Below are 23,988 nucleotides of genomic sequence, written 5' to 3' on the forward strand. Positions count from 1 at the left end.
AAACTAAATTTAAACTCTTACAATGGAAATGTTTTACATGATAATACATGTATAATCCAGATCAAATTGCTTATCAGCTCCAGGAAAGAGAGGGAGGGGAGACAATTCGGATCATATAGCTTTAGAAAACTTATGTGGAAAATTATTATTACATGTAATTAGTAAAATTAAATATCTTTACCAATTAAAAAATAAAAGATAATATATATGTATATGTATGTACATATATATATAACAACATCTCACCACCAAAATAAACACTCAATACTTATATGACATTTTAGATCTCCCTTAATTTCATTTTCCTTATCTGAAAAAATGTGAAAATTAGACTAGATAGCTTTAAAGTCTTTTCCACTTCTAAAGCTACAATACTATAAGTTTTATGTGTCAGAGTGACTTTTAAAGAAAGATGTTCCAGAGAGCTGGGTATGTAGGTCTGCATACTGAAAAAGAGGTAGGGGCTGCAGTGAAAGTTACTGGTATAAAGATGAATACTGAAACCCTGAGAGTGAACAAGATAACCAAGGATGTGAGAGAACAAAGGACCAAGGAAAGGACTTTGGGGAGTACCTGCATCAATCAATGTATCAGGAATAGGATCCAGTGCAGGAGATAGAGAATTAGTAATCAGAGAGACAGAAGAACCAAAAAAAAAAAAGCTGCTCTGGAAGTCAAGAGGAGAAAAAAGCCATAAGTGGACTGAGAATGAGGTGACAAGCAAGTCATCAAATTCAGCAATGGAAAAGTCAAGGAATTTGAGGAATAGAAAAAAAAGACTAGTAGATTTAGTGATTAAGATGCTACTTCTGAACTCTGAGAGAACAATTTCAGTAGAGTAAAAGCAACAGAAATTTTAAGGTCAGGATGTTGAGAAAGTAAGGGTACTGGATGTAAGTTGCCCTTTTTAGAATTTTAGATCATGGGACAAAGAACACATCATGCAAGGTGAACAAGATGGACAATAGGTGAATGGAATTGTTGGATAGATATCAATGGTTCAAGGCAAAACTTTTTTAGGGTTGGGATGATCTGAGTACTTTTATAGACATGAAAAAGCACAAAAAGGAGAGACTAAAGAAGTATGAAAGTCAGGGGATGACCCAGATCAAGGTCCTTTAGAATTTTAGAGAAGGTCATCATAGGTATAGGCAGAGGGATTAATTTAGGAAAGTAGGTTTTAATTTGCTTAGGACAAGTTAAAGAAAATATGATTATATTGAGAAATGTGCAAGATAAAGAAGGGGACTTAAGGATATTTTCATTTGATGGACACCAGCTTGTAAGTAAAGAGGTAGGTTACCTAGGCCATTTCCTCTGTGTGTGTGTGTATGTGTGTGTGTGTATGAGTATATGCTGATAAAGTGAGTGCAGGGGTAGATATCAATTGGGGTCTTTTTTGTGTATGTTTTCATGTTTATTTTTTAATTGAGAGGCTTTCAATCTCCAATATTAGTCCTGAAGTAGGAGAAAATGTCTCTTCTTGTTATTCACATTACCTAGAAGTTTATTGCTTATGTTTCAAAGTTTCTATTCAACTCTAGTCTTTGCATCAGTAATACTTTTATAAATTTTTTTATACCTTTATTTTATTAAAGGTCTATTCTCTCCACCAAACTCAACCACCAAAGAAGTATACAAGGTTTTCCAAGGCAAATCATTTTTTTGTTATAAGCCTCTATCTTTTGCCTCTTGGGATATTATGTTGCAAAATTTCTCTCTTTTTAAAATTTTATTTAAAAAATTCTCTGTGGTTACATGATTCATGTTGTCTCACTCCCCTTTTCTCTCTCCCCTCATGGAGTTGACAAGCAATTCCACTGAGTTATACATATATTATCACTCCAAACCTATTTCCTTATTATTCATTTTTGTAACAGAGTAATATTTTAAAATCAAAACCCCAAAGCATATACCCATATAAACAAGTGATAAATGATATGTTTTCTTCTGGATTTCTACTCCCACAGTTCTTTCTCTAGATGTGCATGGCATTCTTTTTCATAAGTCTCTCAGAATTGCCCTGGATCATTGAATTGCTATTAGTAGCAGTCAATTACATTTGATTGTCCCACACTGTTTCAGTTACTATGTATAATGTCCTTTTAGTTCTGCTTATTTCACTACACATTAGTTCATGTAGATCTTTCCAGTTCTTACAGAAACCAATCAATTCATCATTCCTTATAGTACAGTTGTATTTCATCACTATCAAATACCACAATTTGTTTAACTATTCCACAGTCGAGGGGCCATCCCTTCATTTTCCAATTTTTTGCCACCATAAAAAGTGCAGCTATAGACATTTTTTGTACCAATAGATCATTTCCCTTTTTAAAAAAAATCTCTTTTGGATATAAATCTAGAGGTGGTATTGCTGAATCAAAGGGAAGGCATTCTTTTAAAGCCCTTTGGGCATAATTCCAAATAGACTTCCAGAATGGTTGGATCAATTTACAACTCCACCAGCAATGCATTAGTGTCCCAACTTTGTCACATTCCCTCCAACATTTATTACTTTCCTTTGCTGTCATGTTAGCCAGTCCCCTAGGCATAAGGTGAGACCTAAGAGTTGTTTTGATTAGGATTTCTCTAATTAGGAGGGATTTAGAATACTTTTTTAATATGATTGTTGATAGTTTTGATTTCTTCATCTGAAAACTGCCTCGTCATATCCCTTGACCATTTGTCAGTTATTGGGGTCTGAAAGAGAAAAGAATAGATTTAGAATAGCCACTCTAACACAGACAGATAGAAATATTATTCTTCATGTAATAAACACAAATAGAAATGAAAACTTCAGGAAAATTATAGTATCTGAAACTCATTCTCTGTATAAGACAATTAGAAACAAAAATTCTTATGTTCATTTTGCTACTAATGATTTTTGAAAATAAAATGCTAGAGTAAGAAAATTTTCTTATTTTCAATAGTAGTAGTATGATAGTACCCTAAGTTTCACTCATTTTCATTGTTATCATGTACATTATTAGATGCAATGCCCTGAAGAATTATCTTTGAAAAGTTGAGCCTCTCTGCCTTTTTCCAGTTGGCTAGCCTATTTACACAAAGTAACCAGAGATCAAAAACAAACCAAAAACAAACAAACAACAACAATAACAAAAAAAAAAAACACTACACATCTTTATAGAGAGAGTGGAGAATTAGTCAATTATCTATATAACAAGTTCAAAACTAACTGGTTTGGGTGATGGGTAGAATTGACCTCTCTGGGGATCTATATCCCCTTGCCATTCATGTGAGAACTTGGCAGGTGATGGCTTTATTCTATCATATATTCTAATGACGTGTCTTTTTAAAATACATATAATGATAAGAGAAGTCAAAGACGTGTAGGTCTGATGTGGATGAGACAGAGGAAGCTTTCAATAGCTGATTAAAACAGAGGAGAAACAAGAGCTAAGGGCTTGCCTTGATGACCTATTTTTCTAGTTATGGTAATGAGGGAAAAAATACTCTCTACAACACTCAGTTTCTGTGCTAGAATGCTGCTTTCAGTGAGTCCTAAGCCAAAAAATACTGTGCTCAGAAGTTAAGGGTTCCCAATGTTGCTGTGGGGGATGCTCATGTAGGATCCTTCAAGATTAAATTGGTCATGGTTGGTCATGATGTTTTGGTGACCTAATAGGTGATGTCTGGAACAGCTATTCCAAAGAAGAGACCAGTGCTCCTCAGAGGAGACATGTATATATGTGGGTGTATGATAGTTTTGGAAAATGGTTTTGAGAATGCTCTGTTCTTGATTTAATTCCTAGATATTCACCATTTATTCTATGTTAAATAATGTACTTTGATTTATATGATATCAAATGACTTATTCTGAGTTAATTGGAGAAATTTAATGGAAATGGGAATTGTTAGCTGTGATTACCTTCTAGGTGCCCTGGACCTAGGAGTAGCCAAGAGAAATCTATATTTGGGGTCCCTAGAGCAAACATTCATTCACTTTTGCTCAAGATTTTTCAGATGCTTGAAGTCAAAATATTTTTAGCTTTAATTATCCATTTAATAACCTGAATTCTCCACCAAGTTATTAGTAGAAACAACCCCTGTTGGTTTAGAAAGTTGTTTGCTACTGAACTTCAATACTGAAATATATTTTAAATTTAAAGAACATAAAATGTAAAATTATACCAACAATGACAACCTGCTTGTTCTGGTATGTTTGAAAACAGTTGAGTAGAAATTATTGACTCAGAATTTAAATCTGAAAAGGACCTTAGAGATCATCTTTTCCAACTCCCTCATTTAAATATGAAGAATTTGCACTAATAGGATTATAACTACTATTTGGTCTTTGTTGCAGGACATGTGTGATTCCCCCCACATCGGAGGCTTATAGGAAGGCTAGAATTAAATTCTGGATTAAATGGATTTGCCAGAAATAGTGTAATGCTTAAATTTAAGTAATAGCAATCACATTGGTAAAGAGATCTATACTAATAAAGTTAAAATAAAATATTACTATGTTAAAACACCAAAATAGGTAGGACCACCATTAGGCAAAATTTTGATTTCTTTAATTTGTCTTTTTAGCTCCCATTCTTCCTTTCCCTGACTTTTCCTCTATTTTCTACTTAGAGTCAGCTAGGTAGCATAATTGATAGATCACTGTACCTAGAATAAAGAAGATGAGTTCAAATCCATCATCAGACACTTAATAGCTGTTATTCTGAACAAATCATTTAATTACTTAGTTTCTTCAGTTCTAAAACTGAGATAAAAACACACTTAATTCCCAGGTTTGTTGTGAGGATAAAATGAAATAATGAGATGCTAGTTATTATTACTCTTATTGTTATTTGTTCCCCATATTCCATATTTTAATGTCAAAGTCATCTCTTTCTTCAAGTAGAAAAAATTGGTAAACATATCTACACTAATATTTTAGAACTTATTATATTTTACTTTTCAGAGTAAATCAATAAATAAAACTTATTAAAACAATAATTTCTCCCAGTCTGCTAAGAACTAGGGATGAAAACATAAAAAACAAAAGCAAAATCCTAAAGAAGTATCTACATTTTCAAAAACATCTCAGAAAGTGTATAATTAAAATTAAAGCCAAAGGGAGATATGTCTGTCATTGGTGAAAATATTTTTAGATAGTTATCTTTCCAAGATCCATCAAATAACAATGTTCAGGTTTGCCCATTTTGCTATGCCTAAATGTTCAAAAACATTTTTAAAAATTCAATTAATTCAATTTATTAATTAAATTAATTTTAATTGTTCTATGAATAATTAATATAAATTAAATTTAACAAATTCAATGTAATAAATATAAAATAAAATGCATTAATTTAAATTTAACTTAAGTTTAAAAACTTTTTAATGATGTCTTTAGGATATGTAAGATTTTACTTGACAAGAAAAACATCCGGCATTACTTATTCAATTTCCTGAAAAGAACATTATTTACTTATTTATACCCTCTATTTTGCATTTATTTGTAAGTCTGAAATAAAGGATATTTACAAAACCAAGATTTAGAATAGGTCTTGATCCCTACTCAATTATTACTGATTTTATGATCATGAAACTTTATTTCCTAGTTGGCTTGCTAGGTGGCATTCTAGATAGAGGACTGGACTGTAGTCACGAAGATCTGAGTTCAAATTTAAACTCAGACATTTATTACTTATATGACCTTGGGCAAGTTACTTAGCTTCTGTTTATCTCAGCTTCTAGAATTCTAAAGTGGTGATAGCAATAGCATCTGAATCCCAGGATTGCTGTGAGGAATCGAGGAAATAATTATGAAGCACTTCTCACAGTTCCTGACAAATAGTAAGCTCTATTTGTTAGGTATTATTTTTCATAGAATTTTAGATGTGGAAACAGCTTTAGAAATCTTTTATGATTTAACCTCCTCATTTTGCCAATTCAGGAAAACTGAAGATCCCATAGGTGAGGTAACTTGTCTAAAGTCACACAATTAATCAGAGACACAGTCAAGATGAGAAGTCAATATTCCTGACTTCTAGTTCATAGTTCTTTGCATGAAATAAGGCTTCAAACTTTCTCTACTTTTCTTCTCTTTCTCTTTCCCATTATTACATGGAGGAAATGAATAACAGAACTTCTCTTGAGAAAATTTCTTTTTAAATGTATTTATTAATAAGTGATCATTCACAACATTTTTCACTGGTCTTATGAATATATAAGGTTGCACTGTTAAGTAAAATTCAGTCTCTTCCACAAAATATGTTATGTTAGAGAGACAATTCTTATTCAGGTATGTTTTGGAGGAGATGGCCACTGGTGCTTGCAATTCTGTGAAAACAGTTTAAAGGAAATGAAGGACACTCCATCTTTTTTGGTGCCTTTTCATGTTCTGTCCCTCATACCTATAATATTCTCCCTCCAAAGTCCTTCCTCCTAGATTTTCTGCCTATTTTTTATGACCAGTTCAAATCCAATCATGCCAGTCTCTCCTGGTCCTCCCACATGATGTATGCATCTATTTTTCCCACATCCTTTTTCCTGCATTATAACTTTAGCTCCTTGAGAACAGGAATTTTTAAAAATATTTCTTTGAGTCCTTAATGCTGAGCACAAAGCCTGGGACAAAGTAAGCACTTAAATTCTTGTTAGATGATTGATTAGAGATTGTGCTTTCTGTTTTTATTGAAGCTATTTTCCACATTTCATGTGGGAACTGATTATGTCATCCTCCTACTTAATAGTCTCCATTGTCTTTCTATTGTCTCTAGGATCAAATACAAAATGCTCTTTTGGCATTCAAAGTTCTTTCTAGTCTTCTTATAACTTATTATCTAACACACAGCCTTTGATGGAGTGACATTAGCCTTCAGGCAGTTCCAGGATGGAGACATTTTATCTCTTGGCTCCCTGCATTTTCTTTGACTATATCCCGATGACTGAAACATTCTCCTTCCTTACCTCTACTTACTGACTTTCCTGACTTTTTAAAAATCCTAACATCCCATTTTTTCTCCAATCCTTCTTAATTCTAGAGTCTTTTTTGTCAATTAAAAAAAATCCTTGTATATAGCTAAAAATCCTTGTATATAGCTTCAATTATATTTCTATGTTGTCTCCATTTGGTTGTTAGCTCCTAGATAATGAAGATTTTCCTTTGCCTCTTTTTGTATTCCCAGCACTTATTACAGTGTAAGAGTTTAATAAATGTTGACTGATTGATTGGTCTGGAGAGACAAAGTGCCATAATGAAGTAATGAACTTGGAATCAGAAGATCTTGGATTGGAGTCAATAGCTTTGACACTTACTAGCTATGTAAACTTGGGCAAATCATTCAAAGTTTCTCAGCCTGACATTCTTAGTTATAAAATGCGGATTATAACCCTTAATAACCTAGAAGAGAGTAAAGGGACAGAAGGAGGCCATAGAGAAGCAGTGGACTGCATCGTCCAGGATGTGTTAATAGATGGAATCTTACCATGGAGCAATGTCTTCTTTGCCACTTAAAAGAATTAACTATATTTCTTTGGGTGTGAAATATAATGAAAAAAAGGAATCAACAGGGAAAGATCTATAAGACAGTGACAGAAACTGCCTAGAGGGGAGAGCCCAGAATGAATCCTCCTATGTTTTGATTCCCTAGGAATAAAGAGAAGAGAGAGAGATTAAGTAATTATAAAAATCATTAATCAGAGAAGGAGGGTCTAGAGTAGATAAAAAGAGAGGAAGGATAATGAAGAAAATAAGAGAACCCTTTCTGGAAAGAGACAAAAGGAAAGAAATTTTAAAACTCCTAATGCATAAGCTATTTGAAGGAGAAGAGAGAAAGGAAGGAACTACTTGATAAAATGAAAAGGAAAAAAAGTAGGGCTCATTAAACAACTAGATAAATGCAGGGAAGAAAAGTAACTAATACACAAAACTCCAAAGGGAAAAGTGTAACAAATGGAAGTATTGCGGGAGAACTTTATGGTAAAACCCCAAGGTTTGTGACAGGTTACCCTTTGCAAGACTCCAAAATTTAGCTTAAAAATAAAAAGAGAATTTTATTAATTTGGAATTCATGTTGAGAGGCTGGGGAGACAGTGTTTAGGTGGAGCATTGCCTTCTAAAGGAGATGTATTCTGGGTTTTATATACCCTTCTGACAATAGAGTCTATGTGACTAGAGAAAGGATAATGATAGCACATTAGTGGATCTCTGGAACCCAAAAAGGGTGTGGTAGTTATGTCTTATGCTTAAAGTCAAAAGGAGTAAACTGTCCAGGTTAGAGAATAATCAGATATCTGGTATATAATGTAGATGTTTATCAGGAGCAAGCTGGGAAGTCCCTATCTGTGCATATCAAGAATAAAGGGAGAGGCCAGAGGGGCTCAAAATCACCTTCCCTAACACTACAGGAATGCTACAGAATCTGGGTGTTGGGATGTCTATGGGAAGCCTGTGCCCCATACCAGAAGCAGGGGCAATGCTGAGGAGAAGAGTCAGTAGGAGTAGGGCCACCTGTGAAAAGGAATTCTTTATTCTCTTTGTCTATTTTAAAATTAATCAACCAAAAGGTTAAACACCCCTACTTAACACTAAGTAAGGGAGTTCCCAAGTCACTTACTAAAATGGGTTCAGAAACTTGTGAATCCTCTGATAAGAGTTTATACCTTCAGAGGATGAGAGGAGAATTTCATAGTCACTGCCCCTATGGACAGTACTAGGCAATTTGGAAACTGTAATTGGCACCTGTGAAGAGGAGAAGGGACAGGAAGTGATGTGGGAAAAGGATTATAAACAGTCATGAACTTCCTGTCCAAGGGGACTTCACCTTGAATCTTCAACTTGGAGCTTCAGCTGGTGACCTGCCTCTTGGAAATGACCTTGGCTTTTGGGATTTTTCCTTGGCTTGGATCTTCTCCTTTGGATTCCATCTTGGGTGAATGAGTAACTGGCCTTCCTTTTCTGGCTTCTGGAGAGATTAGTTCCATAGAGGACTTCCCCTCTTGGAAGAGGCCACGTGAGTTGAACATTGGGTCCTTTAGTACACCTTTAACAAGCCCTGCCAGGTTGAGCCAAGTACCAGAGCAACAATTAGTGTGATAGGCTAGACATTTTCTCTACCCACTATATTTTTTTAAAAATCCTTACCTTCTGTCTTGGAGGCAATACTCTGTACTGGCTCCAACGCAGAAGAGTAGTAAGGGCTAGGCAATGGAGGTTAAGTGACTTGCCCAGGGTCACACAGCTGGGAAGTGCCTGAGGCCAGATTTGAACCTAGGACCTCCCATCTCTATGCCTGACTCTCAATCCACCAAGCCACCCAGCTGCCCTCTCTACCCTCTTCTTACATTTTTCTACTGTCACTCTTTGTAAATAAAGCTACTAAAAGGCATTTTGGCTTGAGATATAATATTTTTAAAATCAGCAACCACAATATTAATTTAGAATTTTCATATATTTAGTGAAGTCCTTAATTTAATTCCTTATACACCTTGAAAAGAGTGTGCTAAAGTTTCTAAAGAAGCATAGTTCTGTTTTTACAACCAAAAAGAAAAATTAGAGAAAATAGAATAAAACACAAACCTAACTCTCATAATTTTACATGTGAATAAACTGAAGAAGCCAATAAAATAAAAAGTGACAGATAAGATAAGAAAATACAATTCTAAGATTGATTGCTTAAATGGGTTCAAATCAAGAAAACATGTAATGCCCAGTGGATTTACACGTCGGCTATGGGGGGTGGGGGGAGGAAAAGAAAATGATCTATGTCTTTAATGAATAATGCTTGGAAATGATCAAATAAAATATTTAAAAAAAGATTGATTGCTTATAGGATGCACAGTAAGAAAAATAAGACATACACAAAAATAAAACTGAAAGTATGGCAAAACAAATTTACTATGCATCAAGTGAAAGTTTTAAAAAGCAAGAGTTACAATTATCTTTATCTGTCTCTGAAAACAAACATTTTTTTAAAAAAAAAGGGAAAAAGAAGGAAACTACATTATGGTGAAAGGCACTATAGACAATAGACTAATATAAGTAAATAGACTTATACTCTCCGAATGCTTTAACATTCAAATGCATAAAGAAAACATTACTTGAGCTAGAAGAAGACATATTTAGTAATCCAATAAAGACAGGAGATTTTAATATCTCTCTCTCAGTTTTGGGTAAGTCAAACATAAAGATAACCAAAAAAAAGAAAATAGAACTGAGCACACTGCTGGGGATAACAGAGTAAGAAATTTATAATATATTCTAAATGGGAATGAAAGAGAATATTAATATTCCTTAGTACCACATGAAACTTTTTACCAAAAAATGATCATACATTTGGGCATGAATATTGTAAACAAATGCAAAAAGGCAGAAATGGTAAACACGTTCTTTAAGAGATCACAACATAAAATTAGTCAATAGTTTAGGGAGCATAAGCAAAAGGGGAAAACTCAAATGAAAAATTAACAATGAAATTCTGAATAATGAGTGAGTCAATGACCAAATCATAGAAGCAATTAAGTCCATCTTTTTTCCACTACCCCACACTCCCTCTTTTATATATAACTGAGAGAGTAAGCACCGAAACTGAGGAGTTTCATATAGTCTATGACAATGACCTGAACCTGAAGAAAAGTTTGTGGTGGTAAAGAAGAAATGGATTTCATATATAGGAGATAACCCGTGGAAAGATATTTTTGATTTCTAAGCAGTATGAATGTGAATCTACCTATTCGGAGAGAAGTTGCCAAGTCACTAGAAACTGATTGCCCAGAAAATTAGATACATTAATTTCAATGACTTTAAAATCCCAATGGAAGAGTTTTAGGTAGTGGAATTACAATGTTACAGGTATTACCTTAGGCAACTAAGTAATTTCTTTCTTTTGGGGGGATTGGTATTGAGAATTATACTTTATTTCTAGTTGTCTCTCTTCTAGTCCACTACCTTTTAAAAAACTTTTCATTTAGTTCTATGACTTCAATAGTATCTGAATTAATATGATTGCTCACTTCCCAAGTTCATGTTTTATGTCATTTAAAAAGTATAATTAAACTTTCTGAGAACTGAACCAATCTTCAGTATTATATGCACTGGCAGGATATCAGATTTCAAACATGCTGAAAAGGTCTATGAAGTTTCCTTTGTAAAGATGTGCTGCTCTTAATTTTGATGACAGTTATCTTGTTCTTACCTACATTCAAAATATCAGTCTCATTAAGAATGGGCTACATCTGACAAATCTAAACTTTATAGTGAAATATTGTCATCAGATTTTCAAAGAGGATCTTAGATATGAGTTAACTGAAGATGCGATGCAAAAATAGGACTTTCTTATAATTTGTATAATGTTTTTAAAGAGCTGTGGAGGGAGAATATCACATTTTTACCAAGAGGCAACTGAATCTTGGGTGTTTAAATCTATGGCATCACTTCATCTTTTTCTCTTTGACTATATGCCACCCTTTGAATCACTAACATGGATTATAATAATAATAAACATTTATAATGTTTGAACTCAAAAGTTAATTCAGATTTTATAAATATACATATATACCTCTACCTTAAAATGGAATAACTAATGAATAGCCACTAGGCAGGTTGCTGAATTAAAGTATTTTCGTACCTGCAGCCTCATCTTAGTTAACTTGTAATATGGTAAGTTCTAGTTATAATAAAACCAGTTAATGAGAAGCTCATAATTGCCTATCCAAGGTGCATTTCTTTGTGGATACCAGTGTTAGTCAAAAAAAAATATAAAAGCAATAAAAACAATAAAAATAAATTAGTAAGGTAAATCTATGATAAAATAATTATAAAATTTTTATTAATATAGCATACATGTACATATATCTTAAAGGCAGCATGGTGAAATGACTACATTATTGGGCTTGGAGCCAGGAAGACTTGGGTTCAACTCTTGCCTCTGACACTTGACTTTTTTGTGTGTGTTTCAAGCAACTGTTTAGGATTTATTTACTAAGTTGCAGGCTCTGTTTTGTTATGATTAATTGCCAGCACTGATAAATAATTGAACCTCTAAGTATTTGTACTCAACTTGAAAGTCTACAAAGCACTTCCCTTGAAACCATGCAGGGAAATGAATAGAACAAATTTTATTATATTTATACTTAGGTTTATAAGTAAGAAAATTGAAGGTCTGAGGGAACAAATGACTTTTTTCTTAGGGTTGTTGTTGTTCAGTCATTTCAGTTGTGCCTGACTTTTTGTGATCCCATTTGGGCTTTTCTTGGCAAAGATACTAGAGTGGTTTACCATTTCCTTCTTGATCTCATGTTATGATGAAACTGAAGCAAACATGGTTAAGTGACAGGCTCAGGATCACACAGCTAATAAGTATCTGATTTAAACTCAGGTCTCCCTGATTTCAGACCTGGCCCTCTATGCACTACACCACCTAGATGCTTTGAGTTTCAGATCTACTCAGTGAAGATGTGGATGACATGTTTATTAAATTTGTGGATCACATACATTTGTGAGAGATAGCTAATAGCATGGATGTACAGCATCAAGTTTCACTTCAATCCAACAAACTTTTTAAAGTGCTGATATATGCCTGGCCCTGTGCTTAGTGCTGATGATAAAATGATATTTATTATACAACCTATTCTGAAGGAACTTAAATTCTAATTAGGGTGAGACATGCACACAGGTAATTTCCACACAAGGGAGGCTGAGATAAGTGCAAAGAAATCTTATAAGCACAGGATTAGGAGAAATTTGTGAAAAGTAGAGGGCACTTTCACTTTGATGGGAGGGGAACAGGGAAAAGAAATGGTAACTTAGTGGACCTTTTAAGGAAGGGAGAAAATTCAACAATTGAATATGATATGGGGTAGCTCATTCTAGTAATGATGAAAGAAATGGGCAGTTAGTCAATTATAAATTTATGTTTCATTCAAGAAGCAAGGAGCAGAGCACTCACAAAAGTTTTTGAATAGAGATATACTATATTAGACAGGTACTTTAGAAAGATCATTCAATCATGACATGAAAGATGGGTGGACTTGAGCATAATCTAGAGGCAACAAGACCAGTTTTGATGTAATTAGAATAGTATAGGCCAGAAGACATAATTTTTTTCTTTTTTTAAACCCTTATCTTCTGTCCCAGTAACAACTCTACCATAGAAGGATAAAGGCCAAGCAAATGGGGTTGAGTCACTTACCCAAGTTCACATAGCTAGGAAATATCCAAGTTCAGATTTGAACTCAGGTCCTCATAATTCCAAGTCTGGAACTCTATCTACTATGCCACCTAGAAGTTCCAGAAGACATAAGGTTTTGAATTAGGGCATTTCATCATTCGAACAATAATCATGCAAAGTAGGCAATAAACTGTGTAGGGCAATTTGGAACTAGGCCCAAAGAGCAATAAAAGACTGTCTGCCCTTTGATCCAGCCATAGCACTGCTGGGTTTATACCCCAAAGAGATAATAAGAAAAAAAAAACTTGTACAAGAATATTCATAGCTGCACTCTGTAAACCTTGAAATTTCTTAGACTTGTGAATGTTGGAAATTTCACCATTGGAAAGTTTCATACTTGGAAAAAATTTCCTACTGATAGTAAGAACTCTATTGGAATGTGAACCCCCTTGGCATGGGAGGATCCTTCTCCTCCCTACTTGGGACTGCTTTAGGACAGAAACCTTTTGCTGAACAATGGAAAGGGCTTTGACCTATGCTTAAGCATAGAACAGGAAGTTCTTTGAGTCATGATTGATTTTAGAATTGATACAATAGAGATACTTGGAATGACAGAACCAGGTCTTGGAACTTACAATCTCCACCCTACTCAGTCTAACAGGATTTAGGAAGGGCTGCAGCATAGATCAAGATTTAACTATTTGAGAATATGACCTACAACAGACATGTGCAAAGGAAACAGACCTCTGGGCGGTCCTGGGTTAAGCTAGAGCCACCATTGGCACAGGGAAGACATGGACAGTGATTGGTAGATGTGAGAACTGAGGGGAGGGGACTGAGATGGTTTCCTTAAAGAGAGTGGGATCTGAGGAGAGAAGGAGAGAGTTTTTTGCTCTGAGAGAGAGGAGGTTTTGCTCTGAGCGAGGTGGCTCTGAAGGAGGACTGAGGAGGTTGCTCGGTGGGAGGACCAGGAGAGAAGCCTGGCTCTGAAGGAGAATTCTCTGGAAACATTTCTTGAAAGGAGGCTCTCTTGAAGGTGGAGCCTGAGGTTGGCATGAGAAGCCTTACCTAGAGAGATCTTGGGTGAGTGATAAAACCAACTGACTGATTTATTCATTCTTATTCCTTTCTTACTTTCTCTCTTTTTCTATTGATTAATCAGTGTATTATAAATTAAATTTCTCTATAAAACCCAGTTGGCTTAGGCATATTCATAAATTGGGAATATATTCCCTGGCAACCATCTTATATTTATATAAAACCAAGACACAGTAGAAAACATATTTCAGCGGTCATAATTGATATATATTTGTCACATTTTATGGCTCCCACTCTCTTATCTACAACTATTTAACGCTCAAAACTATTTTAAATCTAACAACTCTTTGTGGTGGCCAAAAATTGGAAAATGAGGGGATGCCCTTCAATTGGGGAATGGCTGAACAAATTGTGGTATATGTTGGTGATGGAATACTATTGTGCTAAAAGGAATAATAAAGTGGAGGAATTCCATGGAGTCTGGAACAACCTCCAGGAAGTGATGCAGAATGAAAGGAGCAGAACCAGGAAATCATTATACACAGAGACTGATACACTGTGGTACAATCGAAAGTGATGGACTTCTCAATTAGGGACAATGCGATGTCCCTGAACAATCTGCAGGGATCTAAAAAACACTATCCACAAGCAGAGGATAAACTGTGAGAGTAAAAACACCGAAGAAAAGCAACTGCTTGACTACAGGGGCTGAGGGGAAATGACTGAGGAGAGACTCTAAATGAACACTCTAGAGGAAATACCAACAACACGGAAATGGGTACGAGTCAAGAACACATGTGATACCCAGTGGAATCATGCCCTGGCTATGGGAGAGATGGTGGGAGGGGGTGGGGGAGGAAAAGAAAATGATTTTTGTTTCCAATGAATAATATTTGGAAATGACCAAATAAAATAATGTTTAAAAAATAAAAATAAAAATGAAAATGAAATAAAAAATAAATATTGATAGTCAGATTCAATGTCTTTACCTTTATCAATTTCCCATTTTTCAGAAGCAATAGTTTGTTATGAGTCAAAAGGACTCAAATACAGTGAGCAACAAATAATACTGCAGAAATCAAATTGACTGTAACCTAACATAATGATAATAACTAGTTATTGATGTACCAGGTGTTTTTTAAGTCAGCTAACTGTGTGGAGTCAAAGCATTGACTAGTTAGATAGAGCAGATGTCAAAATCAACACCAAATTAGAAAAAAGGATAATAATGAGAAAACACCATGGACAATTACAGAAGTTCCAACTTGACTTATTTAAACAAGCTGTTGATTCTGGAAAATGGGAAATGGACAAGTATCAAAATCAACAAGATTAAATTAAATAGGAAATTAAAAACTTAAACACCTTCTTTTACACTAAAAAAATCAATTTTACAATTACAAAGAGGAGACCTTGAGTATCCTCTCAACAATAATTGTAATGAAAATGAATTAGGATATTTATTTGAACAGGCTCAATACAAATCAGCAGTGTAATGCAACTGCTAAAAAATGCTAATGTGATGATTGGCTGGATTAACAGAAACATAATGTCAAAATAAAAGAGGAATTTTCAAATATTTCAAAAATTTTCATCCATTTGTGCCTTCATCCTTTAAGAGACTAGAGAGCATGCCTTCCAATTGCAACCAGACTGATGGGCAATATTGCAACCATGTTGCATGTTAGAGATGGACCATGAATCTGACCCTGGCCACTTGTTAGTTGAAGATGTATACTGAGTGAAATAAGACACTGTTAATTTATTGAACAGTTAACAAACAAGCCAATAATTTACTTAGTTATGACATAGAAAGAATAACACAAGTTTATAGTAAACTTTAGCTTTGGTAGATTAGCTCAGAACTCTCATCTCTCCCTTATTTAAGTACATGTAGTTAGTAGGGCAGGATGGAGTGGGTGTGGTAACTTTAATAGTCAAGAAGAATGCAGAATGAGAATTAATATCAGCAATAAGATCAATAGCCATTCTTGAATATTCAAAAAGGTGAATAGCTTTAAAAATAATTAAAAACTATAAAACTGCCATAGTTTCAAGACACTAACTGAAATGCAAATTATAACAACTCTGAGACTAAAAAAACAGGTATTCAAATACTATCAGGGTGGAGCTATGAATTCCTGAAATCCACAAAACTAATTTATAAGATGTCAGATCATACCAATAATAAGATGAATAAAATAGTTTTCTGCAAATATATTTTCTGCAAGTTTCTCTAATCCCAAATCCTCAAAAGAAAGGAATTATGACCAGCTAATGAAAATAAATATTTGGATCCACAAGATAGGATCAACCCTCCCCTTCTCCCCAACACAAGGTTAAAAAAAAAAAATAAAACACATGAATGTCCTCATTCCCATATAGCTTTCTGTGCTTTCTGCACAGAAACCAGCACAGAAATCTCACAAGACTTAAAACTAAGGGTTAAGATATAGGAATCCTCAATGATAGAGACTCTCTCCACAAACCCACAAGAGGCAGAAAGCACTTAAATTGTGATTCTGCCTAACCACTAAAGAAAGATGAGAAGGGATAATGACTAAAGGAATGGGAGGTGAAAAGAGTATAAGAAAGAAGTGGAATAGTTCCAAAGCCTAAAAGTCCTGGAGAACAGATAATGAAACATTCTTTCCTCCTCAAAATAGAGAACTAAAGGACTACTGGGGTAGAATGTTATCAACACATAATCAGATGCTATTACTGTATATAGTATTTTTGCTTAATTATTTATCTTTATTAAAAGGATTAGTTTAATATTGAGGGGCAAATGGGGAATAGTCCCAGAGACTGTCATAAAAATTTAAAAAAAATCTTTCTTTCTTTTTCTTTCTTTCTTTCTTTCCTTCTTCTTTCTTTCTTTCTTTCCTTCCTTCTTCCTTCCTTCTTTCCTTTCTTCCTTCCTTCTTTTCTTTCTTTCTTTCTTTCTTTCTTTCTTTCTTCCCTCCTTCCTTCCTTCCTTCCTTCCTTTCTTTCTTTCTTTCTTTCTTCCTTCCTTCCTTCCTTCCTTCCTTCCTTCCTTCCTTCCTTCCTTCCTTCCTTCCTTCCTTCCTTCCTTCTTCCTTCCTTTCTTTCTTCCTTTCTTTCTTTCTTTCTTTCTTTCTTTCTTTCTTTCTTTCTTTCTTTCTTTCTTTCTTTCTTTCTTTCTTTCTTTCTTTCTTTCTTTCTTTCTTTCTTTCTTTCTTTCTTTCTTTCTTTCTTTCTTTCTTTCTTTCTTTCTTTCTTTCTTTCTTTCTTTCTTTCTTTCTTCCTTCCTTCCTTCCTTCCTTCCTTCCTTCCTCACCATCTCTCACTTTCTCCCTCTCTTTCTCCCTCTCCCTCCCTCTCTTCCTCCCTTCCTTTTTATGCTGGATTAAGATTATTCCTTTTTTTTTTAATGATTGACTAGTTTTGTGGATCTGAGGGTACCTGCATGATATATATATATATATATATATAGTTCACCTAGATTTTTAGCAAAATGACAAAATGTTCTCATGTTATTCTTGCTCAGAAAATCGAGAGTTATTGGCTAGAAATAACACAATATGTTCAACTTGAAACTGTTGAATGTGAAAACTGAAGAAAGAATAATTAATGATTTCCTGTCAGCCTAGGAGGATGTCTAAGTATAGAGCCTCAAGGTTCTGTACTCAATCATTTGCTCCTCAACATTTTTTTCAATGATTTTGATTATGGCATAGATGATCTGCTTATCAAATGTGCAGATGACCCAGTTCAGAGAAGGAAGCAAATATTGTACCAGAGTAGTTTGGATTAAAAATATAATACTTTGACAAGTTAGCAAATTAGGCTAAATATGTATTAGTAAATAGGCCTTCCTCACTACAGGTTGCCTACAACTATGAAATCTCAGTCTGGGACCAAAAGATTTGTAATCAAATAAATATTCATGTGGTGCAGTAGATGTTGGACCTAAAGTCAGGAAGATTCATCTTCCTGAATTCAAATCTTACCTCAGACACTTACTAGAAATGTGACTCTGGGCTAGTCACTTAACCTTGTTTACCTCAATTCCCTCAACTGTTGAATGAGCTGGAGAAGGAAATGTCAAACCACTCCATTTTTTTTTTTTGCAAAAAAAAATTACCTAGCAGGGCAGTACTGAAAAATAACAAAAATATTTGGTCTCATGGATCCACCTCAAGCCACTGATAACATATTCTGGTTTGATCTGACTCAGGTATATTGTTTTGCATTCTTTTAATTCATTAGTGATTAATTAGGGGACCTCAGAATGGTAAATGCATCTCTAAATTGAATGAGGTAGAAAGAACAAAAACTGAAAATCATCTGTACCATTTTGCTGCCTATTAAGTTTATTTACTGTTTTATAGATACAGTCTAACTCTTCCTGGCAATTAGTTTTCTTATTTATTATTTCAGAAGTGACTAAAGTAATATTTTCCATGTATGAACTCTTAGGGGAGTGGGGTAAATTTGTGTTTGTTTTATTTTACTATCATGTCTCATTTGCAATTATCTATTCATTTGGAACTGCCAGAACAGTTAAGGATATGTTTTCTTGCTTAGGATGATGGTTCAAAGTCTAGGAACTTTTTTTTTTTTTTGCTTCACAGTGCCCCAATACCTGATCAGGTTTGTCATGCTCTGGCCACTTATGAAAGAGCAGATCAGAGAAACAGTCCTTTTTATGGTTTAATTGTCTTCTCATTTTCCAGAAGAGGAAATAAAAGCTAAAAAGTTAAATCAAGTTGGCCAAGGTTAAAAAGTGAGTCAGTTGGGACATGGAATAGAAACCAGCTTTTATGATCATATTTCAGGGCATCTGTCCACGAGGCTGGCCTGTCTGCTTGTGGCTGGCTCATTTTATACTTTTCTTTCTCCTTGGTTTACTTTAGCAGTAGAGTCGATATCCATCAGCTGTCAATGTCATGGATGCCATATAGGACTGTCTATGGAACTCTGTCTGCTGCTTAATCACAGCTAGTTCAATTGTTCTGTCACTGACTACATTCTATTCTTTGTTGAGTGTTTTTCTTTGTTAAGACAAAGTTTACTACTAAAGTTTGCCTGTTAGCCTTTCATTCTTTTAACCCTGGAGTTATTTTTAACGCTTTCTTCTCCTTTCTTCTCTATATAAGTGAGAATTCACTTGGAATAGTGAATTAAGCATTGAGTTTGCAATCAGGAAAATAAAACCTAAATTTGAATGATACTGCAGACAATTACTAGCTATGTAACCAAAGACAAGTCACTTAACTTCTTTAAGTCTCAGTTTCCTCACCTGTGAAATGGATATTACAATAATTGCTCCTACCTCAGAGGGTTATTCTGAGCATCAAATGATATATGTAAAGCACTTTTCAGACAGTAAAATCTTTTCCAAATGCAGGTCATTATTATATTCAATCAACAATCAAGTTTTATTATTTCTTTTTTTTAAGTCCTCTCATATCTGTTCTTTTTTCCCTACACTATTAAATCACAGGATGATTGACTATTGTTATTCATTATTCCTATCCCCTCTAAAGGTTACATGGATATTGAAAGGGAAAATGGGATTTCATGATTACTAATGTATTAAAGGTGAACATATTAATAATAACTATTATTTATGCATTTCCTTTAAAATCTATAAATCACTTTACATATGTTATCTCATTTGATCCTCAAAACAATCCTATCATGTAGGTTACCCTCATTTTACAGTTGATAAAACTAAGGCTCAGATTTTATTATTTGTCCTGCCTCCAGATCTAATATTCTTTGCTTTGTATTGATATAGACTAAAGTCAAAATTGGGCTGTATTTGAAGCAGTGTTTGTATAATGTCTTGTAGCATTCATTACATCATATTTTTAGTCTTTAATATCCACTACTTTTTTAAATTAATTACATTTAAAAATTATTAGTCAATTTAGAACATTCTTCCTTGGTTACAAGACTCATATTCTTTCCCTCCCCTCTCCCCACCCCTTCCTGTAGACAATGTGCAATTCCACTGGGTTTTACATGTGTCCTTGATCAAAACCTGTTCCTCTGTTGTGGATGTTTGCACTAGGGTGATAATTTAGAGTCTACATCCCCAGTCATATCCCCATCGACCCATGTAATCAAGCAGTTGTTTTTCTTCTGGGTTTCTACTCCCACAGTTCTTCCTCTGAATGTGGATAGTATTCTTTCTCATAAGCCCCATCTGAGTTGTCCTGGATCACTGCATTGCCACTAATGGAGAAGTCCATTACATTCGATTGTACCACAGTGTATCAGTCTCTGTATATAATGTTCTCCTGGTTCTATTTCTCCCACTCTGCATCAATTCCTGGAGTTCATTCTGGTTCACATGGAATTCCTCCAGTTCATTATTCCTTTGAGCATAATAGTATTCCATCACCAACATATACAGCAATTTGTTCAGCCATTCCCCAATTGAAGGGCATCCCCTCATTTTCCATTTTTTTTTTGCCACCACAAAGAGTGCAGCTATGAATATTTTTGTGAGAGTCATTTTCCTTATGATCTCCTTGGCATACAAATACAGCAGTGCTGTGGCTGGATCAAGGGGCAGGAAATCTTTTAGAGCACTTTGGGAATAGTTACAAATTGCCCTCCAGAATGGTTGGTTCAAGAGGCGAGTCAAGATGGAGACTTAGAGACAACAACAACTCAGACCTCCTTAAACCCTTCCTCACTAAACAAAAACACAATGTTTGAGGGGACTGAAAACCAAATCGTACAATAGAACAGAATTAGGGAACCCTCCTGGACCCAACTTAAAAGTATGCCTCCCTCAAAAGCCTAAAATCTAGAACACATGGGTTTAAGGGGAAGGAAGAAGGAAGGTCTCAGGACCCCTCCTCACCTAGAGCACTGAGTCTCCAGTGGTGGCTGGAATCTCTGGGCAGGCAAGGGTGCTATTTAGGGGGGAATACCTTGCTGGCAAAGCTGTACCAGGATCAGGGCATAGAACACAGGCAGCATAGAGGCAGCTGGAGGACAAGCTCAGAGAAGGCAGCCCAGTCATAGCCAAGATGCTCCATCTTGCCCCACCCCCCACTTGTGGAGGTTTTGGCCTCAGGGCACATCAAGCTTTGCAGAACAACCCCTCTGCCCTGGCTCAATTTCATCAATAGAGCAGATAAGAAGCCTTCACTGGCCAGGGAACTTCAAGTCCAACACTCCTCCCCCACAGACTGATCTGAGAGCCTTGATGACTAAGCTCTAAGGAGCAAAGGCAACAACAAACTATAGGCAACAACCACGCCAACAAGACAGGAAGCCCAGCTCCTTTTCAGCTTCTGCAGTCACTTGTGGAAGATCTGTCTAACCTGATTAAATAGTCCAACAGAAAAGAAACCCCTTCAGGACAGAACAACCCAAACCCACAGATTCAGCACAAGTGAGACATTCAAGACTACAGGCAACTACAGGGGGAAAAGAAGGGGGAAATATGAGTATTGGCTATTTGGTCATCCTTCTCCTTCTGTTCTTTCTTCTCCTTTGCCAAATTTTCAAGCTGATTAATTTTGGCTTTCAAAACACTATTTTCTGTTTCCAGATGATTTATTTTGCTTTTTAAGTTTTTTTTTTTCCCAGTTGTCTTCAGTCTCTCTTAATTGTTTTTTGAATTGTATTTTGAGTTCTTCCAAAGCCTGTGTCCAATTCATTGGAGTTTCTGTGTTTTTGCTTGGTGTTCCTTGATTCTCCTCTGTTCCATTTGCTCTTTGTTCATTGCCTGGATAGAAGCTGTAAATTGTAATTTCTTTTTTTCTTTTTCTGTTGTTTACTCATATTTTCCCCTTCTTTCCTCCCTGTAGTTGCCTGTAGTCTTGATTGTCTCACTTGTGCTGAATCTGTGGGTTTGGGTTGTTCTGTCCTGAAGGGGTTTCTTCTCTGTTCTGTTGATCCATCAAGTTAGCAGATCTTCTGCAAGTGACTGCAGAAGCTGAAAAGGAACTGTGTTTCCTGCCCTGTTGTCAAAGTTGTTGGCTGTAGTTTGTTGCAGCTTTTGCACTTAGAGCTTAGTCAGCAAGGCTCTCAGATCAGTCTGTGGGGGAAGAGTATTGGACTTGAGGTTCCCTGGCTTCTGAAGGCTTCTTATCTGCTCTATTGATGAGATTGAGTCAGGGCAGAGGGGTTGTTCTGCAATGCTTGATGTGCCCTGAGGCCAAAACCTCCATAAGTGGGGGGTAGGGCAAGATGGAGCATCTTCGCTATGACTGGGCTGCCTTCTCTGAGCTTGTCCTCCAGCTGTCTCTATGCTGCCTTGTTCTATGCCCTGATCCTGGCACAGCTTTGCCAGCAAGGTTCTCCCTCCAAACTAGCACTCTTTTCTGACCAGAGATTCCAGCCACCACTGGAGGCTCAATGCTCTAGGTGTGGAAGGGTTCCTGGGTCCTTCTTCCTTCCCCTTAAACCTGCATGTTCTAGAATTCAGGATTTTGGGGAAGTGTGTCTTTTAAGTTGGGTGCAGGAGGAGAGTTCCCTAGCTCTGTCGTGTTGTTTGATTTGGTTTTCAGTTCCCTTGGAGCATTGTGCTTTTGTTTGGTGAGGAGGGGTTTAAGGAGACCTGAACTGTTGTTGTCTCTATTTAGCAACCAAGTATTCAAAATATAGTTATTGCTTGATTGACCTTTTCTTCTATTAAAAAAATGGTGATTACTGAGGTAAAAATAAAGGTTCTCTCCACTGATTTTGATGGTATATCAGTGTAGTTCAGAGAGAGTTTCTGGAGAAGGCTAAGTATATGAGAGAGAGAGAGAGAGCTAAAGATTGAATGGAACTAGCTTCTGTCCTCCTTTCACCTCCCTGAGAGAGATAGTTGTCAGTTGCTATACTAAGGTCCCTTGAGGAAAGGGGTGATAGAAAATTGAAGACAGGTTTCCCCTGCTAACTAAACCCAAGGATGACCTTTGTTCTTCTGGCACAGAGAGGATTTAGAGACAAGCCCCTGCTGGGACTTTGCCTCAGAGGGGGATGGTTCAGGTGGCTATTTATTGATCCTGAATCAGATACCAACTCAAATCTAAATCAAGAGGCTTGGCAAATCTGACTGTTGTTTGTAAGGTTTATTGAAGGATCTTTAGGTAAACTGGATGATGGAAAGTGGGGATTGGTTATCCTAATGTTTCCTATATGGTCCCTCACCTGGACAGTATATTTTTCTGCAGATCCAGGTTTCTCCAACTCACTCCCTCAACTAAACAATCCCACTATTTATTTATGTATCTATTTGACCTAAAGAAACTATAAAGAGACAGATACAAGGAGATTGGAAGGTCAAGGGAGCTGGGCTCTCTCCTCCATGAATCCATAGCCCCCTTTTAGAGTTTGAGATATCTTCCCTTGGTTGGAAATATCAAACTGAAGAAGGATTTATAGGAAGCTTGCATGCAGGAACAGGATAGTCACTGGTGGCTCTTGGTGAAATCCTCCACCAGGGAACAGGTATTGCCAGGTCAAGGACTCAGCTCAAAAAGTCCAGAATTCCTTATAGATCTTTCTCAAATCAGTTTCCTTTCCCAGAATCCTTTGCTCTCCAACTGATGCTTTATCTCCCTCAACCCTAATTCCATGGTTCCAAAAATCTTCTCTCATGTACCCATCATTACACTTCTCTTTATGAGATAAAATATTTTACTATTAAATATTGTTGGAGATGTAGTGATCTAGGGTTGATTAAGTTTATATTCCCCCATTAAAATTTGATTCTGCCTTTGAACTGATATCATACCTGACCTCCCACAACATGAGCCAATGCAGAATAATCCTAGAGGTTCCCAGGTATTTAGCAGACATGGACCTCATCCAAGGAAAAGGCAGACAATTATATGAAACCTAG

The 23,988-nt window shown here is 35.7% G+C and overlaps 1 long non-coding RNA gene across 1 annotated transcript; it reads right to left on the reverse strand.

Annotated features, from left to right (window-relative positions):
* Positions 1-247: 247 nt before the first annotated feature.
* LOC130457398 (uncharacterized) lies at positions 248-23,988 on the reverse strand. The gene is made up of 4 exons (XR_008916578.1): positions 23,881-23,988; positions 13,149-13,237; positions 8,784-9,014; positions 248-2,703 (listed from the first exon to the last, which is right to left on the reverse strand). It is a non-coding gene; the product is annotated as an uncharacterized LOC130457398 (long non-coding RNA).

Source organism: Monodelphis domestica, chromosome 2 (assembly GCF_027887165.1).
Source record: "Monodelphis domestica isolate mMonDom1 chromosome 2, mMonDom1.pri, whole genome shotgun sequence".
Lineage (NCBI taxonomy): Eukaryota > Metazoa > Chordata > Mammalia > Didelphimorphia > Didelphidae > Monodelphis > Monodelphis domestica.